At 33.5% G+C, this 19,274-nt stretch overlaps 1 protein-coding gene across 2 annotated transcripts in view; it reads right to left on the bottom strand.

The window, feature by feature from the left end:
- Positions 1 to 19,274, bottom strand: part of LOC137654608 (chitooligosaccharidolytic beta-N-acetylglucosaminidase-like) — a 49,491-nt gene that overhangs the window by 29,020 nt on the left and 1,197 nt on the right. The window lies entirely within an intron of this gene.

Genomic DNA, 19,274 nt, shown 5'->3' on the forward strand with positions numbered 1-19,274 from the left:
TTTAAACTATTTACAGCTAATACACAATTTTACTTTATAAATGATATTGATGATACCGCTGAAACTTTAAACTATATTAATGGATGACAGTTAACTTATCAAAAAAGAAAAGAAAAAAAAAATTAAGTTCATGTTGGTAGGAAAGAGAAAAAATAGGAAACTCGGGTGATATCAAAATAAGTATTGATAACAACCTGTTACCAATATCTAGTAAAATTCGTGACCTAGGTGTATCTCTTGGCTGTAATTTATCTCTCAGTGCTCAAGTAAATAATGTAAAAGAGTTAGACAACTATCAGATAAGATCCAAGAAAGTAGACTGAGGTGGTATGGTCATGCCATGAGAAGATATGAACAGTATATTGGGAGGAGAGGACTGGAAATGGAGGTAGAGTAACGAGAAGGAGAGGGAGACCAAAGCGAAGGTGGATGGACTGTATCAAGAATGACCTTCCATCAAAGGGATTAACTGGTGATGAAGTGTGGGACAGAATGTAGATGGAGAACGCTGGCCAAAAACATCGACCGAGCATAAAAGTGGGAAAGGATGCAGACAATGGAGAAGATTATTATTATTATTATTATTATTATTATTATTATTATTATTATTATTATTATTATTATTATTAATAACAATAGTAATATTGATAATAATAATGATAACAATAATAATAGTAATAATGATAATAATAATAATAATAATAATAATAATATTAAAAATAATAATAATAATATTAATAATAATAATAATTATATTAATAATATTAATAGAATTAATAATATTAATGTTGTTAATATTAATAATGTTAATAATTATAATATCAATAATATGAATAATATCCATAATAATATTATTATTAATATTAATAATATTATTATTAATATTGATATTAATGAAAATAATATTAATAATATGAATGATATTTATAACAATAATAATAATAATATGAATAATATTTATAATGATAATAATATTAATATTATTATTAAAATTATTATTAGTAGTATTATTATTATTACTAATATTATTAATATTATTAATATTAATATTTTTAATATTATTGATAATAGTTTTATGATTATTAACATTATTAATATCAATACAATTAATATTATTATTCTTAATATTATTAATATAATTATTATTATCAATATTTTTTATATTATTAAAATTAATATTGTTATAATTATTAATAATATTATGAATATTGATAATATATATAATATTATTGTTATTGTTATTGTTATTATTATTAATATTATTGATATTATTAATAATATTAATAATAATAATGATAATAATAATAATAATAATACTAATAATAATAATAATATTTTTAGTATCAATAATTTTACTGATATTATTAACATTAATAATATTGATAATATCATTAATATGAATAATATGAATAAAATTGATAATACCAATTATAATAATAATATTGATATTAATATTTTTAGAATATCAATATTGTTTATAAAATTAATAATATCAATAATTTCATTATAACTAATATGATTGATATTATTAATATTATTAATATTAAAAATATAAATTTTTTATTATTATTATTATTATTATTATTATTGATAATATTAAAAAAATTATTATCAATAATGATATTAATATCATTAATATTTTTTATATTAATAATATAAGTAATATCAATAATAATATAATAATATTATTAACAATAATAATATTATCAACAATAATAATATTATTAATATTAATAATGTTAATATTATTAGTATTATTAACATTAATAAATATCAATAATATTATTTATATGGATAATATTTATGATAATAATAATAACATTAATGCTATTTTTGATATCAATAATAATAATATCATTATTAAAAATCTTAATAATATAATTAATAATATTAGTAATGATATTGATATTTATAATATTATTATTATTAATATACTAGTAATATTAATAATAATAATAATAATAATAATAATAGTATTAAAATTAAGAATTTAATTTTATTGTTAATATTAGTCGTATTCAAATTTCTATTATCAATATTATTATTATTATTATTAATATTATTATTATTATTGTTATTATTATTATTAATAATAATAACAATAATAATAATAATTACTATATAAATATTAATAATAATATCATTAATATCAATAATTTTAGTAATATTAACAATATTATTAATATTAATAATATTGATCTTAATACTATGATTATTATTAATATTATTAATATTCTTGATATTATTAATATTATTATTATTATTGATATTATTAATAATATTATTAATCTCTTTTTTTATGAATATTATTAATCTTGATATTATAATTCATTATAATCAATAATGTTACTAATATTATCAATATTATTTATATTATTATTAATATTATAATATTATTTTTGATAATATTATTAATGATAATAATAACATTATGAACAGTATTATTATCATTATTATTATTATTAATATTATGAATATTATTTTATCAATATTATCAATATTTATATTATTATCAATATTATTATTATTATTGATAATATTAAAGATATTAACAATACTATTATTTTATTAGTATTATTATTAATATTATTCATATTGATACTATTTTTAATATTATCAATATTAATATAAACAAATTTATTATTATTAATAATATTATTAGTATTATTAATAATAATATCATTAAAATAATGATATTGATATTATTGATATTAATAATATTATTAATACTATTAATATATCATTATTAATGATAATATTAAAATTATTGATATTATTAATATTATTAGTATAATTAAAATCATTAATATTAATATCATTGATATTACTAATATTACTATTATTAATTTCATTATTATTGTTAATAATATTAATAATAATTATTATATTAATCATAATAATATTAATTAAATTAATAATATTAATAATATTGGCAATATTATTAATGTTAATCATTTTGATATTATTATTAATAATATAATATTATTATTTTTAATAATATTAATAATATTGATAATATCAATAATATGATTAAATTAATTAATATCAATAATATCAATGATATCAATAATAATGATATTAATATTAATAATATTGATAACATTAAATATAATATTAATAACAACAATAACATTAAATTTATTAATAATATCAATATCATTAATTTCAATAATAAGAAAAATAATATTATTATCATTAATATCAATAATATTATCATTATTATTGATATTAATAATATTAATATTATTAATAAAATTAATAATATTAATATCAATAATATTAATAATGATATTATTATTAATAATATCAACAATATTATCAATAATATTAATATTATTGATAATATTATTAATATCATTAATATTATTATTATCAATATTATTGATTATATTAATATGGATATTAATAATAATAATAATATCAATATTTTTAACAATATTAATAATTTCAATAACAATCATGATATTAATATTGTCAATATCATCAATATTATTAAAATTAATAATATTAATATTAATAATATTAATAATAATAATAATATTAATATTATTAATTATGTTGATAATATCAATAATTTCAATAATAATAATAATAATAATATTCATATTAATGATATTAATAATTTCAATACTATTATAAATATAACAATATTATAATATTAATAACATTATTAAACTCATGATTATTAATATTATGAATAATTACGTGCTGGGATACCTCTACGGTAACGAGAAGACACAGAATTCATGAGAGGCCATCCGTGATATAGTCATCCAGTGCCCTATAATGATATACCAACTGGCCAAGACACTCAACTCTCTCCTTACTCTACATGCCCCTAACAAATAAAGTGTGGCCTCCTCAATGGCTATCCTGGCTGCCATCAAAGTGAAAGAGTCATCGCTTCTCTTGATGTGGAGATTCTCTTCAGTAATGTACCCATAGATAAGACCTTCCAAGTTATCCTGGACCAAGTGTACAGAGACAATTCAACCCCCTCCTCTCAACATCCGAGAGCATGCCCTTTGTGCCCTCCGGGATATATGTAATATGAAGGACCCTTTCACCACCCACCGAGGGTATATGTACATACAAAAGTATGGTGTTACAATGGGCTGCCCCCTTGACGTCCTTGAGATGAGCTCCTCTCTTGGTATCCTTACGATGGTCTCCTCCTATCGTCCTATTTGCCAACTTTTACATGGGTGTCGTTGAGGAACGAATTTTTGCACGTATAGATCGTCCAGAAATATATGTCCGCTATATCAAGACACCTTCGTGATAGACACTCTTCTTAATGCATTGAAGAACTTTGTAGGACCTTTGAGGAGTGTAGTTCCCTTAGATTCCCATTAGCATATCATGGCAGCAGCCATTTTCCTTTTCTGAATGTCCTGGTCTTGAGCTGAGGGTAGCTTTAGTACCAATATCTATACGGAGCCCACAAAGCTAGGGCTTTACTTGAATGGTAATAGCAAATATCCCTCTAGGTACAAGACCTCCCCCGTTAAAGCTTACGTTTGTCAGGCCCTCTTCCATTGTTCTTATTGGATGGAGATCAACAAGGAGCCGTATTATTATTATTATTATTATTATTATTATTATTATTATTATTATTATTATTATTATTATTATTATTATTATTATTACAAAGTAGTCTATAAAATTAGTAGGAAAAGCAAGACGCTATAAGCCCAAGGGCTACAACAATGAAAATAGTGCTGTGAGGAAAGGAAATAAGGAAATCAATAAACTACACGAGAAGAATAAACAATCAAAATAAAATATTTCAATAACAGTAACAACTTTAAATGAGATCCTTCACACATAAACTATAAAATCTTAAAAAACAAAAGGAAGTGATATAAGATAGAACAGCCTGCCCGAGTGTACCCCCAAGCAAGAGAACTTTAATCCAAGACAGTGGAAGCCCATGGTACAGAGGCTATGGCACTACCTAAGACCAGAGAACAATGGTTTGATTTTGGAGTGTCTTTCTCCTAGAGTAGCTGCTTACCATAGCTACAGAGTCTCGTCTACCTTTACCAAGAGGAAAGTAGCCACTGAACAATTACATTGAAACAGTTAACCCCTTGAGCGAAGAATAATGGTTTGGTAATCTCAATTTTATCAGGTTTATGAGGACAGAAGAGAATGGGGTAAGAATAAGCCAGACTATTCGGTGTATGTGTAGGCAAAGAAAAAATTATCCATAACCAGAGAGAGGGATCCAATATGGTACTGTCTGGCCAGTCAACGGATTCAAAACTCTAGCAGTGATATCTCAACTGGTGTCCTGGCCAACCTACTACATGTATAATATAACCCAGGTCCTTGTGAACAATGGTTACTCCAACAAACAGGTCAATCGAGAGGTCAAATGGCCTATGGACAACTGGTATGAGACCCACCCCAGCAGCGGGAACCAAACTTCCAGAATCAATCTTTACCACAAAGGTATTATGCACTGCCAATACCAACAGGATGAAAAGGCCATGAAGGACTCCATAAAGAAGTCCAACGTTGTTTATTCTTATCAGTGCCCGGACCAGTTCAGACAAAAGACTCCTCCCAAGTTTGACTGCTGTGAGTGGAGAAGCAGCATGAGAGAGAGAGAGAGAGAGAGAGAGAGAGAGAGAGAGAGAGAGAGAGAGAGAGAGAGAGAGAGAGAGAGAGAGAAGGTAAATGATTGTCTTACGATTCACCAATATTGGCTTCCCTAATGCCTATATGTTCCCACTTTCTATTCATTCATTACATATACTGAATTATATTTCCTTCCTGCCTCATTTCAAAATGGGCAGACAACATAGAGGAGAGTTTCTTCCAGACAGTACAATGGTTAGATATTTGTGGTCATAATGGTATCCTTTTAAATCCTGACAAGTTTGTTTTTTCAGCTAACACTGTCCAGTTTGCGGGGTTTGAAATCACACCAGATTGCGTCCGGCCATGTGAGAAATATTTGTCTGCAATATGCGATTTCCCCACACCAAAAAACATAACCGGCGTGCGCTCCTGGTTTGGCCTCATCAGTCAAGTCTCTTATGCCTTCTCTATGACCAAACGCATGACCCCGTTTCGTAACTTTTTGCGCCTTGGCAACCCTTTCTGTTGGGACAGACACATGGACACCCTTTTTGAGGAATCTAAAGGTCACATAATCGACGAAATCAAGAGGGGCGTCCAGATCTACAATAAATAAAAACCAACATGCCTTGCTACCGACTGGTCCAAATCAGGCATTGGGTTCTGGCTCACCCAAAAACACTCCTGTGCAAACCAACCCGGCCATTTTTCTGCAAATCGGGCTGGAAAACCACCTTAATTGGGAGTAGATTCACACACCCAGCAGAGTCCCGCTATGCACCCATTGAAGGAGAGGCCTTGGCTGTAGTGGAAGCCCTCAACAAAACCAGATTCTCTGTCCTTGGATGCCCTAGCTTGTTCATTGCAGTGGACCACAAGCCCTTACTTAAAATCTTTGATGATCGATCTTTTGAAGACATCACCAACGCTCGCTTTCGAAACTTAAAAGAAAAGACACTACGATACCGCTTCGAAATGGTCCATGTTCCTGGCGCAAAACATAAAGCAGCCGACACGCTCTCACGGCATCCCACAGGCAATGGTCCCCAACGACACTACGTTTGCAGGACGACATCGCATCCATGCATTCCTGCAGGATGAATAAAGGATGATGTCAACTCTGCCCTGCAGTGTGCACATGCTACATCCCTGCAAACCCTTGGCTCAGTGACGTGGGACAATGTTCAAACTGCAACTAACAACTGCCGGACTTTCAACATCTGATCTCACTGTGGAAAATGGCATCCCCGAGGCTAAGAATGACGTACCACCGCATCTCCACGAATACCATAAGTTCCGCCACGAATTGTATACTGTAGACGGTGTAGTCATCTACAAAGACAGAATTGTGATCCCCCTGCCCTCCGTAAACAAGTACTCCAAGCCCTTCATGCGGCTCACCAGGGAATCACCTCAATGACAGGATGAGCAGATTCCTCTGTATTTTGGCCCGGCATCTCTAAAGATCTCCAGGACACACGTATGAACTGTTATCACTGTAACCGCATCGCACCTTCCCAACCCGCCCTTCCCCCACATCCACAAAACCCTCCTGCCTATCCATTTTACCATATTTGTGCCGATTTTTCACTACAAAGGACAACAGTACCTCGTTGTATTGGACAGGTATTCAAATTGGCCTGTCATCGAACGCACAGCAGATGGTGCAACTGGGCTTGTCAACAGTCTACGGAGGATATTCGCAACATATGGACTCGCTGATGAGCTTTCTTCTGATGGTGGCCCAGAGTTCTACGCAAAAATCACTCAAGATTTCCTTCAGGCTTGGGGAGTCGACCATCGTCTTTCCTCAACCTATTTTCCCCATTCTAATTGTAGGGCAGACATCGGCGTTAAAATAGCGAAAAGACTCCTCACCGACAACACTGGGCCCACAGGAAACCTGAACATTGACGCCTTTCAGCACGCTGTCCTTCAATACCGGAATACCCCTGATAAAGAAACCAAAGTTTCTCCAGCTGTGTATCTTCGGAAGGCCCATTAAGGATTTCATCCCCATCTTAACAGGAAAATACAACCCTCGTCCCACTTGGAGAAGCACCCTCGCACAACGCGAGGAAGCACTCCGGAATCGCCATATGAGAATGGCCGAGTACTGGACCGAGCACACAAAGCGGCCCCCGCCATTGAGAGTTGGCAATAACGTCCGCATCCAAAACCAGACAGGCCTGAACCCTTTAAAATGGGATAAAACAGGCGTTGTGTCCGAAGTGCGTCAATTCGATCAGTACATTGTCAGGGTAGATGGCTCTGGAATGGCTACTCTTCGCAACAGAAAATTTCTTAGGAAATATATCCCTGCTATTCCAAGACGACCATGATTAACCATTGGATACCCAATTCCCCAGCACGAGAAATCACTTAAACGCCCGTCACCACCACCAGAACTTGATACAGAATTGCACTCTACTGACCCACTGAAAGCGCCATACCCTGCGCCTACATCTCCCACAGATGCATCACCACCTCCATCACCACGTCCTCAAACTCCCATAACACCTGTTCACCACCCACAGGCACCTGACACAACACTACATGATGCACACCCTGATGCCTCTCCTGATAATTTCTTTCAAGCTCCCCCAAGTGCCCTTCCGGATCGTCCTCAGAGGCTGCGCAAGAAGCCTTCCTACTTGGCTGACTACGATTGTAATATGTATTGATTCGTTTTTGCAGACCAATACTTTTCTACCCCTTATCTATCTTAATGATATTATATTTTTCATTCAGCTATGCTCCATAGCCACATAGCTGATATGCTTTTATAAAGTAGTTTTCATATATTGCTCTAACATGTTCAATTTTGTTTTTGAGTTTTCTTATTAGTACTCCCCAAAAAACTTGGGAGGAGGTAGAGGATTGTCTATTCATATCTGTTGTACATGTTATAATTATTATATGATCTTATTTCATTTATGTGCATTATAGGATCCTATTTCATGTATGTGCATTGCGTCATCTATACATTGGCGCTCATTGTGAGAATGTAAACAAATGGTGTTTCAGTTTGGTAGCTCATTTACTCGCTGCGTATATGGTACAGTATTATTCTCTATAGACTTTAGCTAAACTTTATTATCTATTATATGCGAGCAGCAAATAGTTCATTAGCTAGCTGTGTATATTGTGAATTTATTAACTGACTCATATATGCTATTAGGATTCAGTGTAATTTCATATTGAATTTATTTTGACTGCCGATGCAAATGCCATTTTATTTCTCATCGTGCTATCTTTCATTGCAGATATTATCATTGCCATGTGATGCCTTCCAAGTGATAATAAACATTGCATAGACAAAAATTTATTCTTATTCAGTTTTCTCCCGTAAGAGGATTTATGGGCAGTTGGCAACTAAACACGTCAAACTTTAGGGTTTGCGTAGTAAAACCGGTGTTGGTGCGTCTGGAGTGTGGCGCCACACATTTTTGGGTGGCGCACTTAGGGTACTGTCCGGTTACGGTATCCGATTGGATGCAAATTACGGTCGGGTCTCAAGCCTGTCCACGACCAAATGTACAGATTTGGTGGGTTTGACGACCTGCTGACAGTAGCATGGGGTCAGACGCAAACAGCTTGTAGGTCAGACATAAACATGGTATGTTTATGAAGGGTAAATCTTTAAATGGTAAGTTCAACCGGGTACATTTGGCAACATTTCTGATTGACATCCAGCGAAAAATATTGGAAACTTCGGACCAGATGGTATTTAAAGGGTTGCAAGATAATTCGGTTCACTATTTTAGTGACAAAGCATCTGTTTTTGTATACTGTATACTTTTTCACAATTTCGTGTATTTTCCCATAACGACTTGGTTTCTGTGTTCATAGTCTGTGTGCTATTGTATGTATTATTATATTAAGGAGTTAAATTAAATACATAATGAAAGTAATAATAACATCACACGAAATTAAATCTTTCAAATATATTACAAAAACTAGTCAATATCCTATTAGAGGTAATGATACTTAAAATACTAGAATAAAATAACATACAAATAAATAAAAGAAGTAAATACATAATGCAAGTAATAATAAAACCTTATGTAATTGATATCTCAAGTACAGTATATTTCCTGAAATAGTCAATACATAGATGTTCGTTCAAATTAAATCCAGGGTTGGGCCAAACACTGGCCTTTGGTCAGAGTGGCCGTCTCCTGTGTAATTAAATGGTATTATTTTGTACAGACTGGTTTTCCTGCCCTTCGTCGCTGATGATTCTTTTACCTTGGTTAATAATGAATGGATTAACATGTTTGTAAAAGAGGGAGGGGTCATAAAAGATCCTACGAAATTCTGTTAGTCCATACCATTTCCCATTCTTTCGTAGATTGGCCCGAAAAGCCATCGCAAAAAATTTTTTTTTCCAAACATTTAAGGGAATTTTATTTTTATTTGTATCGGCATATAATGACAAGTTATTCACTTTGAACCGGTGATAAAATCCTTTTATTGTCTTCTACAAATCTATGACTGATATGTGTTAATAGAGAATATACAGAGCTTTCATTTACTGTACTATATTACAAGACATATTAGCTAAAAAACGAACATCCATACTTTCAAAACCGCGCCGACCGGTAAAATTGGCAATTTGGGGTACCGTTACTTTTTTAGGCTATGACATTGATATTTGTGTTCAGCAGATCTTGATCTTTCAGAGAAACCTAATTTGGTTAAGAAGTTCTGGGGGGTGCATGGTACCCCCAACTGGCCCGTGGCCTATTATGAACCAAGAAAAGAAGAAAAAGCAAAAATTACAAAGTTGAGGCTTGTGAATGGTAATAGCAAAACGTGAGCGACGAGGAACACAAAACCTGGAGCTTATGGATAATAATAATAATGATGATGATGATGATAATGAAGGTAATACCTTACGAGGCAGTCGGGTAAGAGCAATGAAATCTTTTGCATTAGAGATGAAGGATCCCGAACATCCCTCCGAAAAAAAAGAGTAATGGTAATAAAAAGATGGTCCTCTTATAGTCGACTCTTTCTGTTACCTAAACTACTTTGGTAATAACTGGATTTGAATGCCAATGATCAGGAAATGGTCCATCAATTGAATATTATTTCTTCTAATAAATTCTCTTTTCTTTTGCTTTTTACTTAAACACCTTCCACGTCTGCCAAAACAATTTGCTTTGATTTGCTTCTATTATTATTGAATCAGTAATCATTTAAATAGTACTGTAAATCAATATGTATATGAAATCAAGTTTTTTGAAAGACTTTCTCGAAGATAGAGAGTGGTATTGGTGGATTAGTTCCCACATGACTCGATGAGAACCCACACACCTGATAGATAGTTGCTATCAGTCACAAATGTATGATAAAAAAAAAAAAAGGTCCCTCGAGTGATAGTTGGCTTCTGTGTAAAAAACATTGTGATAACCCCTTTCTGTGAAGATTCATCATCAGGTTTTATCTTTATTTATCTTTTATGTTTTCCTATGTCCTTTCTATGATTTATTTTAGCAAAACAACCACCCTCCCCCCCCCCCCTTTTTTTTTTTTACCTTTCATCTCATTAACATCCTTCGATAGTCATGCTGTCTGTATGAAATGTTTTACGCTTTCGGTTTCCTTAAGCATCGTATTCCAGGATAGATTATTCTCAGTTCCCGAGTGTGAAATCTACATTGGAACACAAACATATCGATTATATTCATATCCCTCTACTTAATTCCGAGTGTATGCCCACTTAGGAATCTTAAGGTCCACTACGCACAGCCTCTCTGTCTTGATTTACATATAATCATAGTATATGTCAGAGAGTTAAGTTTTATATGGAGACGTATTCCCTGAAGTTGCAAGATTACTTCTTTTATACTTTATAGACACTGTTCAATACGTCTGCTTTTTTCAAAGAGATTAATCCCGAGTTTTCGATCTAATGTGGCAGTTCAAGTTTTGCATAGGCCTAGACATCCTCCAATGCTTGTCTACTTCACCTGTCTGAATTACACCTGCCAGGTGATGGAATGTCCCATTTCAAATAATCTATTTGATCTGCAGCTATAGTCCTGAGAAGAGCTGTCTTCCTTCCCTCATCCCATTAAGTTATGGGCGACCTCCGGGTACCTTTTGTTTTTCTTTAGCATCACCTTACAACAACGAGGCGGATCGGATGTTATTAACCTTTGTGCCGCGTCCTGACTGCCTATCTAACATCCCCTCAAATTCTTTACAATGAAGAGCCGCCTAAAACATTGGAATGGCAAAGGAAGGACTTTCCACTAACATCATTACCGAGAAGAAAAATCTGATGTTACCTGAACATAAGTTTAAAACCACGAAGAAACGCTCAACAAAGTCTCTCTTGGAACTTCTAGACTAAAGCACCACCTAGGACCTTAGGATATCTCTTTGTAGGCCTACACGTGAGTCGACTAAGGTACCTATGTGGGCGCATTTGCCCCTTTACGTAAATGAATGTCTGGGTGTTTTTCTTTTTTTATTTAGGTATATTCATGTTGTATCTAGCTAAGAACATTAGGGTGTGCATATGGATGTATTGTATCTTAAAGGTTATTTCCGTTATATATATATATATATATATATATATATATATATATATATATATATATATATATATATATATATATAGATATATAGATATATATATACATAGATAGTTAGATAGATAGATAGATAGATAGATATTTCTTGACTGACTTCGTGGTTATGGAATGACCCAGTTTTATTTCTATCTTGAAAGTTATTCCTGTTATATATAATTTTTGCTGTTTTTAACTAACTTCTTGTTTAAGGAATAGCCTTGATTTTTGTGTCTATCTAAACTATTTTTCCTGTTATATTTCATTTTACAGTTTTGACTAACTCCTATCACGAAATAATCACGGGCTCAGAATTTATTTGAAACTGCACTAATCTACAATAGAAATTGGTTGCAGTTTTTACATAATTTAGTCTTATTTTCTGAATAAATGCAGATGATGTGTTAAAGCGATCCTTGATTTCACTCTTTTTTCTAATTTCTATCAATTTTAGAAATGTTATTACGGGGCTAAATTGAATCATCGGGAAAATCCTGAATTAAATACATAAACTCCTTCTGCTGTTTTACACTTACTTTGATTTATGCCTCGGAGGAAATCAAAATTCATACGTAGACTTATGTCTCAAACTAATTTATCTCAAAGATTATTCTGCTAAAGGAACATTAAATTTTCAATGGTTTCATTGTACATATACAATTATAAATGTCTTTTACAGTTTTATCTGTGCTGCTGAACAATCCCTCTTGCTCCGTCCTAAGAAGAGACTCCCAGGTTCAATACACTTGAACCCAAACAGTACTGGAGCCCATCATGCTTTTGCTGTATTATCTTTACTTGTTTAGCACTCTCAGTTGGTGTGTTCTATCCCGTGCTAGGTGTAGTGCCTGAACATTGAGGTAGTATTGGTAATGAAAAACGGGTTTTGACATGGGAAAAATCTATTTTTGGGTGAGATAGCCTTGTCGTCCTGATGGAAGATCCTCAATGGCAGCTTTCTACTTGGGATATTTCTATGAGTGATATACCAGAGAATTTTACCTTAGAGGTATCATTTAGTCCTAACCTCTTTATTATTATTATCATTATTACTAGCCAAGCTACAACCCTAGTTGGAAAAGCAAGATACTGTAAGCCCAAGGGTACCAACAGGGAAAAATAGCTCAGTGAGGAAAGGAAATAAGGAAATAAATAAATGATGAGAATAAATTAACAATATACTGTATCATTCTAAAGACAGTAACAGCGTCAAAACAGATATGTCCTATATAAACTATTAACAACGTCAAAAACAGATATGTCATATATAAACAATAAAAAGACTCATGTCAGCCTGATCAACATAAAAACATTTGCTCCAAATTTGAACTTTTGGAGTTCTACCGATTCAGCTACCCAATTAGGAAGATCATTCCACAACTTGGTAACAGCTGGAATAAAACTTCTAGAATACTGTGTAGTATTAAGCCTCATGATGGAGAAGGCCTGGCTATTAGAATTAACTGCCTGCCTAGTATTATGAACAGGATAGAATTGTCCAGGGAGATCTGAATGTAAAGGATGGTCAGAGTTATGAAAAATCTTATGCAACACGCATAATGAACTAATTGAACGACGGTGCCAAAGATTAATATCTAGATCAGGAATAAGAAATTTAATAGACCGTAAGTTTCTGTCCAACAAATTAAGATGAGAATCAGCAGCTGAACACCAGACAGGAGAACAATACTTAAAACAAGGTAGAATGAAAGAATTAAAACAATTCTTCAGAATAGATTGATCACCAAAAATCTTGTAAGACTTTCTCAATAAGCCAATTTTTTGTGCAATTGAAGAAGACACAGACCTAATGTGTTTCTCAAAAGTGAATTTACTGTCGAGAATCACACCTAAAATTTTAAAAGAGTCATACAAATTTAAAGAAACATTATCAATACTGAGATCCGGATGTTGAGGAGCCACCTTCCTTGACCTACTTACAATCATACTTTGAGTTTTATTAGGATTCAACTTCATACCCCATAATTTGCACCATGCACTAATTTTAGCTAAGTCTCTAATAAGGGATTCACCAACCCCAGATCTACATTCACGGGATGGAATTGATGCAAAGAGAGTAGCATCATCTGCATATGCAACAAGCTTGTTTTCTAGGCCAAACCACATGTCATGTGTATATAGTATGAAAAGTAATGGGCCAAGAACACTACCCTGTGGAACACCGGATATCACATTCCTATACTCACTATGGTGCCCATCAACAGCAACTATTTGAGATCTATTACTTAAAAAATCAATAATAATCCTAAGAAACGACCCACCCACTCCCAACTGTTTCAGTTTGAAAACAAAGGCCTCATGATTAACACGGTCAAAGGCAGCACTAAAATCAAGGCCAATCGTACGAACTTCCTGACCACAATCAAGGGATTTCTGTACAGCATTGGAGATTGTAAGAAGGGCATCACATGCTCCAAAGCCTTTACGAAAACCAAATTGCAAACTAGGGAGTAGGTGATTACCTTCAGCAAACCTATTAAGACGTTTTGCCAGACGACGTTCAAAAACTTTAGATAATATGGGAGTTATGGAAACTGGGCGTTAATCAGTGGGGCTTGAGCTAAAACAAACACATTTACATAGAGGAGTAACATTACCAATTCTCCAACAAGTGCTAAAAGCTCCTCTTCAGACTAACTTGGCAAAATAACAGATAACTTTGGAGATAAGAAATCTGCAGTCTTTATAAAAAACAAAGGAAAAATACCATTTGGGTCTACACCTCCATAAGCATCAAGGTCCATCAACAGAGCTTTAATCTCACGAGATCGAAAAGCTAAACTAGTTAGTTTAGCCTCAGGAAAACAGGAATAAGGAAGTTCAAAATTTTCATTACTCTGTTTACCGTCAAAAACATCAGCCAAAAAGGTTGCCTTTTCCTTTGGACAGTGAGTGACTGAGCCATCTGGTTTAAGTAAAGGAGGAACTATTGCATCTACACCAAAGAGTGCAGATCTAAGGGCACACCACCATTTATGTTCCTGAGTTGTACCAGAAAGGGTTTCTTTTATGGTTAAATTGTATTCATTTTCAGTTGAGGCATAAACTCTCTGAGCAAAAGCTCGAAGCTGATTATAGTTGTTCCAGGTCAAATCTGATCTGTTACCCTTCCAAAGGTGACACGCCTCCTGCTTCTCCAAATAAGCACGTCTACAATCATCATTGAACCATGGTTTGTCCCTCACTTGGTACCTTAGCACACGAGAAGGGATACGCCTATCAATTATGTTGACTAGATTCTCATTCAAAGGGACAACAGGATCTACACTATTATATAATTGTGACCAATTCAAGCACAAAAGATCATGCAAAATCCCATTCCAGTCTGCTTGTGATTTCATATAAATTTTACATGAAGTATGATATATCAGGGACAGGCTGCTCAGTATTCAATACTAATGAAATCAAGGCATGATCAGATGTCCTGACTGGAGAACCAACATTACTAGTTATAATACCAGGGGAGTCAGTGTATATGAGGTCCAAGCAATTACCAGACCTGTGGGTAGCTTCATTTATGATTTGCTCACAGCCTGATTCAGAGGCAAAGTCTAAAGCTCTTAAGCCATGGCGATTGGTAGGGGAGATAGAACTTAACCACTCCCTATGGTGAGCATTAAAATCACCAACAAAGACAAAAGAAGCCTTTCTATCATCTTCTTGTATCTTAGCCATAATGGTAAGACAACAATCGAAGATAGAATCATCCATGTCTCGATTCCGGTAGATCGAACACAAATAAAAGTTGTTATGCCTTCCACAAACTTTTATTACCTGAATCTCATGACATCCACATTGATAGCAGGACTTATGAGAAGCAGGGTACTCGGTCCTAATATACACCGCCATTCCCCTAGCCCTAGGGATGGCATCACGTTTCAACATTATTGGCTTCTTAAAACCAGTTATAAGGAGCTCAGATGAGTGCCTCATATTAGAAACCAAAGTTTATGAGCACAAAAGAATATCATACTGTCTGGACGCCACTGTAAGGTCTTGAATATTTGCATGAAGACCACGAATATTGCAATACAGAAAACGACATTGACAAAATCTAGGACGTACTGGTCCCGGATTTCGCTCAATGTCTCCAGACAGCATAAGAATTAATGGAAATAAAAAAATGACATCATACTTAGAAACTAGATTAACAAGAATTATAGCAAAAACAATCTGTGCAGAATTATAAAGTGATTGATGATACCCATAGACTATAGTAAAAAGTCGGTAAAACTGGTCAACATGGAGGAGCCGATACCCCATGCAAGGCTAAATACCCCCCAGGATAGCTACTACAACTGAAGGGAGGATAGTAAGGATGGTTTTGAGAAGAAAAAGAATCAGAAAAAGGAAAAGACAACCTCTTGATAAACCACCAGGCATCCATGGCCCTTCTATTAAGCCTGCCCAACACACCATTTCAAAAAACAAGAGGAAGAAAAAAAAATTATAATAAGATAGAATAGTGTGCCCGAGTGTACCCTCAAGCAAGAGAACTCTAACCCAAGACAGTGGAACACCATGGTACAGAGGCTATGGCACTACCCAAGACTAGAGAGCATTGGTTTAATTTTGAAGTGTCCTTCTCCTAGAAGAGCTGCTTACCATAGCTAAAGAGTCTCTTCTACCCTAACCAAGAGGAAAGTACAGTGAACAAATTGCAGTACAGTAATTAACCCCTTGGGTGAAGAAGTGTTAAGTATCTCATTGTTGTCAGGTGTATGAGGAAAGACGAGAATATGTAAAGAATAGGCCAGACTATTCTGTGTAAGTGTAGGTAAAGAAAAAATAAGCCGTGACCAGAGAGAGGAATCCAATGCGTTACTGTCTGGCCAGTCAAAGGATCCAATAGTGGTAGTATCTCTAGAGCGAATATCCCAGGAGATATCGTATATAAATCAAGGATGTGTTGATAACAAGCAATGGTTATCCTTCCCCGAATAGAGTTAACCTTGTCTCGAAGAATAAGGGATAGGGTAGGATCCGTGGGCGAGAGAGGCGTTACAACTCCCGATCTCAATGCTACAACTAACATGTTTCTTGTAGATTCAATCCTTTTTGCAGACGCCCTCTTTGATGGTTCCTTGGAATTTTTCTGCTTGTTTTAGTAGCTTTTTTTCAGCGATTTAGCCATCATGGATACCTCAGCTCCCTCATTGACTGAGTTGAGTGCAATTTTTTTGTGTGTTGGAGAATTTCGCATCTCCCCCCCTCCCATTTTTTACTTGATATGCATGCTTTTTATTGCCTGTGGACGGTCTGCTGTCGGCGCTGTTGCATCAAGTATCCAAATCGCTCAGAATTGCTTATTTATTTAGTCTTATTATTGTGGATTATGTTTTATATTTTGTTTTACAAGTGTGGTATGATTATGGGGGTATCCCCGCTTTCTTACTGGTGTTTCATGTGAATTTTTTATCAGTCTGCACTTAGGCTAGCTTCCCCTGGCCGGCGGCCATATCTTGGTGAATTTACACAAGTGCACCAACCCCTTCTTTCACCTAACCTTACTGGTTTTGTGAGGCTGCCCATCCTCCCACGCTGTTGGTTCGTCACAGCGGGGAGTTGCGGTCCTGAAGGTCCCAGTGGGAGTTCGATAGTGTTTAACAGTCTTCACTGTCCAATTAGCCTATATTTTTGGCTAGGCAGCACAGGTCTTGGGAACTTGTTCCGTGTCTACTTCTTGTTTACCCATTGGAACTCCTTACCCTCTGTTCTAATGCTGACAGGTAGACACCCTTGCCCTCTGTACCCTATCACTTTAGACTCCTTAGAACACTATTCCTGTTCTAATGTGGCCAATACAGGATAATTCAGTTTATCGTGTAATGGTTGATGAGCTGTAACATTGCAGTTTTCTTCTTTATTAGCACACGAGTGTTGGTGCTTAGGGTTGCTGTTATTCGTTGATCATCCCTGCAGAATTATTTTCCATCTTCCACCTCCCCCCAATTATCTCTATCCCCTACGTCTCTTTGCGAAGAAATTCAACCCCCACCGTCAGACTTATAAAAACCCAGAAAAGCAGCACATACCGAAAGACCTGTAGCCTTCACCACAACACACGTCTTCATGAACACCGACAATTGAAAACCACCGATTGCGCTCTATCAATTTGTAGTTCATTAAAATTATTTTGATTCCTTTTTCTGGAGATTGATTGATTGATTGAGAGTTTTCTGGCAACCTGACATCTAAGATCAGTGACACCGGTATCATTTGTTATAAATAAAGAATAAAAGGAAATTCAATTTAAAACAATAAGAGTAAAGCTGTCCTGATAAATCTAAATAGCTTTCTGATGACCTGCTTTTGAAATAAAGCAAAAAATACCATTACCATGGTACGACTCATTATGTCCAAGGATATTAGCAAGGATAAACCTGCAACATATTCACCACGAGACTCAGACATTTTTATGGTGATCCATGTCACCAGATGTCTCTATGTCTGGCATGTTTAGTTTCTTTCACATGTAAGTGGCAGATTTCCACCTTTGAAGGTCTGTTGATCTCCAAGAAAACTATAGACTGTTTGGTTGACTTCGCTGTTTATTTCTAACAGCTAACTTAATGTAATTTGTTGCCAAAAAACTAGCTTTAATTAGTTCTATTCATGAAGTTGAGCGATTCTTAGAACTTCTATGACACATGCCAGCATAGCAGTCAATATCAAGGGATATATATATATATATATATATATATATATATATATATATATATGTGTGTGTGTGTGTGTGTGTGTATATATATATACACACACACACACACACACATATATATATATATATATATATATATATATATATATATATATATATATGTATATATATATGTATATGTATATGTATATATATATATATATATATATGCATATGTATATATATATATGTATATGTATATATATATGTATATGTATATATATATATATGTATATATATATATATATATATATATATATATATGTATATGTATATATATATATCTATATATGTATATGTATATATATATATATATATTTATATATGTATATATATATATATATATATATATATATATATATATATATATGTATATGTGT

This window comes from Palaemon carinicauda, chromosome 15 (genome assembly GCF_036898095.1).
Source record: "Palaemon carinicauda isolate YSFRI2023 chromosome 15, ASM3689809v2, whole genome shotgun sequence".
Lineage (NCBI taxonomy): Eukaryota > Metazoa > Arthropoda > Malacostraca > Decapoda > Palaemonidae > Palaemon > Palaemon carinicauda.